Consider the following 6,394-nt stretch of genomic DNA (forward strand, 5'->3'; position numbering starts at 1 on the left):
TAACGACAAATATTATTACAAGTAAGATTGGAGATCTATAATTCCCATTGGACTATAGTACTACATTGCTTCACCAGAAATCACCTGAAACAATACTAATTAATATCCCAGTTAAAGAGAAACCACAATGGTTAACTCACACTTTCAAGAGCATGCTACAATACATGAACAGGAAATAAAACAAAATACTTGAGATATGGATGCAAATAAAACTTATAAATATGCCATTTATTTCAGCGGAATGTGTTTCAGAAAATGTGATGAAGGATTCGTTGATTTTTTTTCTTCAGTGACAACTTGCTCAGCCCTGCTAACATCTGACATTTCATCAATGTTAATGGAATATCCTGAACATTTTTCCACATCATTTACTATGCTGCCTGGATCAACCCCAACTATGACATCTAGAATTTTATTTTGGACACCAGGTGAGATCGGTATTATGCATCTATCTAACTATACAATTTTTTTTCTTTGTCAAAAAATATCTTTGGACTGAAGATATAGAACTTCTTCAAGAGTTACTGTATTTGATAACAGAAAAATTTCCCAAGTTACTAGTTCTTTGATATTTTTACATGACCTTATTGAAATATGTTTTGCCAGAAAGTGAACAACAGAGTTTTGATAATTTTCAACCATTCCTAGTTCTTCTCTAGTTGCTATTTGTGTACAATATTTAGTTGACCTAATGCTGACATTTTGTGCTGTGCATTTGTTCAATAATCTATCCACTGCATCATAACCTGCTGTGGACAAATACTTTTTATATGCTTTGTGAGTGACTTAATCTTTTTCTAGATTAACTTTATCATTTTAAAAGCAGAAGTATTACTCTGCATGAACACTTTACATAGCTAACATGAAACTTGAGATTTGTGAATATCATAGATAAGCCAAAGATAAAGCTTAAATCCTTTGCTCTTGAAATCTCTCAGACAAGAATCATTGCCAAAATTCTTTGGTTTATACTGCATCAAACTTGTTTGACTTGGTGCAGTTTCAGTGTTGTTGTTTAGTTTTGTTCATAAAACCTGTCCAGTGAGTCTTTCCTAAGACATTCTTATCACATGTCCATAGTATTGGTTCTGTGAGTTCACAATTCAGAGAAGTAGCAGCTCTACCTGGAGTGTCTCCCTGATATCTGAGCTATGCACTCAATCAAGTAACATTACTCCAATAATTCTTCAGAGGAACCCCATCTTTTATCATCACGATCATATTCTTTTGGTCATTTCCCAAGATTCATGACCATTGGTAAGGGTAGGCATGAACACTGAATTGAAGATAGTGAGATTGGCTTTTACACCTAGCTTCCTTTTTCTGATAATCAAATATTGAAGCTGGTGCATTACTGCCCCAGCTCCGCACTTGAAATATTATCATTTTGGGAGGAGCCAGGCTCTGTAGAGATTCCAAGATTTTTGTAATATCATTGTGTTCAGGTGTCAATCTGTGAGTGATAAAAATCAAACATCCAGTCAACATCATGAAGTTTGGAGTGATCACTAGTGATGGCAACGTTATGCCTCCATTCATCTTCCCACACAGCCTCACACTCAACACAGAGGCCTATAACAAGTGGCTGGATGGGGTAGTGCTGCCCTGGGTCAAGAGGGCAGCTGCTGGAAGACCTTATGTCTGGCAAAAGGATCTGCACCATGTCCCATAAGCAGGAGAACCCAGTCATGGCTATCAGACAATTTCTGAGACCACATCCGGTCACCTAACTCCCCAGGTTGCAACCCCCTTGACTATTATGTGTGAGGCACAGTTGAGCAAGAGCCCAACAAAACTCCATGTAGCACCAAAGATGAACTGAAGGCAGCATTCACCAACTTAAACAAGGAAAACATTCAGAAGAGTTGCAGGAGATTCTGAAGTCGTCTGGAGGCCGTGGTTGAAGCCAATGGTTGAAGATATTTTTATGTAATTTTGGTAAATATATCTGTTAAAATGAGATGTTGGTGTTAGTTTCATTTTTGCATAATTTAGATGACAGTTTATTCACCGCACCCTGTATATATATATGCATATATGTATGAATATATATATATATATATATATATATATATATATATATATATATATATATATATATATACACACACATATATGCATGAGGTGGGCGATGTGGAAACTGGGGATTGATGAATGGTTAATAGGGGCTGTACAGGCCCTATACAGAGATGCCGTCAGTAGGGTTAAGATTGGAAATGAGTATAGTGAAAAATTCCAGGTAGACATAGGGGTTCACCAAGGATCAGCCCTCAGCCCCCTCTTATTCATCATAGTCCTTCAGGCAATAACAGAAGAATTCAAGACAGGTTTCCCCTGGGAACTCCTCCATGTCGATGATCTGGCCCTCATAGCAGAATCACTACCAAAATTAGAGAAGAAACTTCAAGTTTGGAAGCAAGATTTAGAATCGAAAGGCTTTAGAGTCAATGTTGCAAAGACCAAAGTTCTGGTAAGTAGGAAGGTGAACACATCACACACCACTTCAGGTAGGTGGCCCTGCTCGATCTGTAGAAAAGGTGTAGGTAGAAACTCCATAAGATGTACCTAGTGTAAGCTATGGACACATAAGAGGTGCAGCAACATCAAAGGAAGATTAACCAGGAAGATAGTTTTCATGTGCAGCAGATGCACAGGGGCAATAAACACCACAGATACTCAGAAAACAGACCCCATCACATGCCAGGGGGAGAGACTAGAAATAGTTGATAGCTTCCGCTACCTAGGTGACCAAGTATGTAGTAGGAGTGGATACTCAGAGAGTGTTACCACTAGAATAAGAATAGCCTGGGAAAAATTCAGAAAGCTTCTACCCCTACTGGTAACAAAGTGCCTCTTGCTCAGAGTGAAAGGTAGATTGTATGATGTATGTGTGCGAACTGCCATGCTTCATGGCAGTGAAACATGGGCTGTGACTGCTGAAGACATGTGTAAGCTCAAAAGAAATGAAGCTAGCATGATCCGCTGGATGCATAATTTCAGTGTGCACACATAACAGAGTGTAAGCACTCTGAGAGAAATGTTAGACATAAGAAGCATCGGATGTGGCGTGCAAGAGAGATGTTTGCATAGGTATGGTCATGTACTGCAGATGGACGAGGAGAGCTGTGTGAAGAAGTGCCACTCCCAAACAGTGGGAGGAATCCGGGGTAGAGGGAGACCCAGGAAGACACGGGATGAGGTGGTGAAGCATGACCTTCAAACTTTGGGCCTCACAGAGGCAATGACAAAAGACTGAGACCTCTGGAGGTATTCTGTGACTGAGAAGACCCAGCAAATAAAGTGAGTCTACAGCTGTAACCTACACCAGTGTCGCATAACCAGCCCACTCAAAAGTACCTTGGATTGTATGGCGACATACTGTGCTTGAGGAGACCTATTGAGTCAAGTACATCAATATCAGCAATATCAAAATCAAATCAAATGGAAATTGCAGGTGTGGGCCCCGTGCTGGTAGCACATAAAAAACACCTTCCGAACATGGCCAATGCCAATACCGCCTTGACTGGCTTCTGTGCTGTTGGCACGTAAAAAGCACCATATGATCATGGTCGATGCCAGCTCCTCTGACCCCTGTGCCGGTGGTATGTAAAAAGCACCCACTACACTCTCGGAGTGGTTGGCATTAGGAAGGGCATCCAGCTGTAGAAACACTGCCAGATCAGATTGGGGCCTGGTGCAGCCTCCTGGCTTACCAAACCCCAGTCGAACTGTCCAACCCATACCAGCATGGAAAATGGATGTTAAATGATGATGACGATGATAAAGAGAGAGAGAGAGAGAGATATGGAGTGGGTGATGAAAAGTTACTGGTTTTAGGAGTATCATGAAAGGCCTGGCTGGAGGTCCAGCCTTCCGAGTTATTTTACAGGGCTTAGAAAAACTGAAGGACTGTTGCAATAAGTTTGTGAATCTGAGAGGGAAATACAGGGTGTCCATAAAGTCTCTTTACCATTTAAAAAAAATATTACAAAAGCAAATGATAAGATATTTTATTCAGATTTATTCTATTGTATTCAGTGTTTACTAAAGTTTTTAATCACATTGCATTTGTGTGTTTCAGGGATCCTGTTGGTAAAAGAGGTGCTGTTGAATGAACTCGTAAAAAATGGCTACCCCTCAAGACAAGGCGCAATGTGTCTCATGGTTTATTGAAACAAAATCGGATAGGCAGACTCAGCGAAACTACAGAACTAAGTATGGAAGTGATCCACCATCACGTCCGACAATTCGTGCATGGCACAAGAAATTTATGGAGACAGGGACAGTGCTAGATAAGGGGAGGAGTGGGCCACCAAGAACATCTAATGAAAACATCGATCGTATAGGACAATCCTTTTCTTGTTCTCCCACAAAGTCCATCCGTACTGCTGCTACCGCATTCAACAGTGCACAAGGTCCTACACAAGAACTTGCGATTGTATGCTAACAAAATGCAACTCTTACAGGCACTTGAGCCAAATGATAAACCAAGACGAAAAGAGTTTGCAGTTAACATGCTGGAACAAATTTCTGAGGATAAAACATTCCTCAGACGAGTTTGTTTTAGTGATGAGGCAACCTTTCATGTTTCAGGGAAACTGAACAAACACAATGTGAGAATCTGGAGATCAGAACACCCCCACGTGACTGTAGAAATTGAGCGTAATAGCCCGAAGGTGAATGTGTGGTGTGAGATCATGTGCAATCGAATAGTTGGTCCACTTTTCTTCAACGAGACATCAATTACTGCAAATGTTTACCTTGACCTTTTAACTGAATATGTGGCACCACAACTGAATGACCTTCAACCAACCATCATTTTCCAACAAGATGGTGCACCACCACATTGGGGACTGCATGTTCGTGAGTTCCTCAATAAAACATTTCCAGACCAGTGGATTGGAAGGAATGGGTCAATTCCTTGGTCGCCACGTTCACCAGATATCACTTCCCTGGACTTCTTTCTATAGGGCTGTTAAAGATATCGTGTATCGAACAAAGATACGGGACATTACTGACCTAAAGCAAAAGATTACTGATGCTATTGCCACAATTGATGAGGCTATGCTACAGTGAACATGGCAAGAAATCAAGTACCGTCTTGATGTGCTTCGTACAACTAATGGTGCCCATGTAGAAGTGTATTAAATGAGGTAAAAAAAAAAATTTTAATAAACACTGAATACAATAGAACGAATCTGAATAAAATATCTTATCAATTGCATTTGTAATAAAGTTTTGAAATGGTAAAGAGATTTTATGGACACCCTGTATGTTGAATAAAATCATAATTAACTGATTCCCCCAGTATTTTCTTTTAACCAAAGCCAAGAACTTTTCAGCACCCCTTCATATACATAAATACATACATACATGTACAAATACATACATACATACATACATACATGTACACATACATACATACATACATACATGCACAAATACATGCATACATACATACACAAATACATACATACATACATGCACGCATACATACATACATACATACATACATACATTCGTACATAGATATATTTAAGTGTGTGTGTGTGTGTGTGTGTGTGTGTGTGTGTGTCTATGCTATGCTACATGAATACATTATTTACTAAAAGATAAAATGTTGAATGACAAAGTTTTAACTATCACCTCTAGAACAGAAAATCTTTGTTAATATTACAGACAAATATATAAACAAACCAATACATGAATGAATTAATGTGAAGAAAGTCTGTGAATGAATTAAGTGGTTATTTGGAAAGAAATTTTAATCCTAGGCTGAAAAGTTTCTTGTGTCACTTTGTGGTTAAGAAGAACACCTCACAGCTACATTGTTTCAGGTTCAATCCAACTGTATGGCACTTTGGGTATGTGTCTTCTATCATAACTTTGTGTGATTGACCAATTCCTTGTGAATGGAAATTGGTATACAGAAATGTATAAAAGATAGATTATTTGATATTAGAGATGCAATGATTTCAAAGGAAGGTTAATAGGGGAAGTAGACTTTGTACATGGCAGGTGCACAGGAGCAGTAAACACTAAGGACACACTGGAAAGACTTTGTCAGATGCTCAAGAGGTTTCTTACAAGTTATAGATAGCTTTTATTGCCTAGGTAACCTAATTAGCAGTGGTAACGGAAGGTCTGAATCTGAGTGTGAAAGGAAGACTGTGATGCTTGTGTACAAATAACAGTGCTACTTTGTACTGAAATTTGGGTCCTGAGTGCAGAAGATGTGTAAAGACTAGAAAGAAATGAAGCAAGCATGGGTTTTCTGCCATTAGAGGTGGCAAGAACTCATGCCATGTTATTCCTTTCAGCCTTTTCTGATTGATAGGATCCTCTGTAATACAACGTGCTAGCTGATATTACAAAAGTAGTGCATAACCATTGA

General features: G+C 39.2%; 1 long non-coding RNA gene across 1 annotated transcript; it reads left to right on the forward strand.

Annotated features, from left to right (window-relative positions):
• The first annotated feature begins 290 nt into the window (after nucleotides 1-290).
• LOC149136478 (uncharacterized) lies at nucleotides 291-5,299 on the forward strand. The gene is made up of 2 exons (XR_016240984.1): nucleotides 291-428; nucleotides 4,082-5,299. It is a non-coding gene; the product is annotated as an uncharacterized LOC149136478 (long non-coding RNA).
• The last annotated feature ends 1,095 nt before the right edge of the window (nucleotides 5,300-6,394 follow it).

This window comes from Octopus bimaculoides, chromosome 3 (genome assembly GCF_046866305.1).
Source record: "Octopus bimaculoides isolate indiv1 chromosome 3, ASM4686630v1, whole genome shotgun sequence".
NCBI classification, from domain to species: domain Eukaryota; kingdom Metazoa; phylum Mollusca; class Cephalopoda; order Octopoda; family Octopodidae; genus Octopus; species Octopus bimaculoides.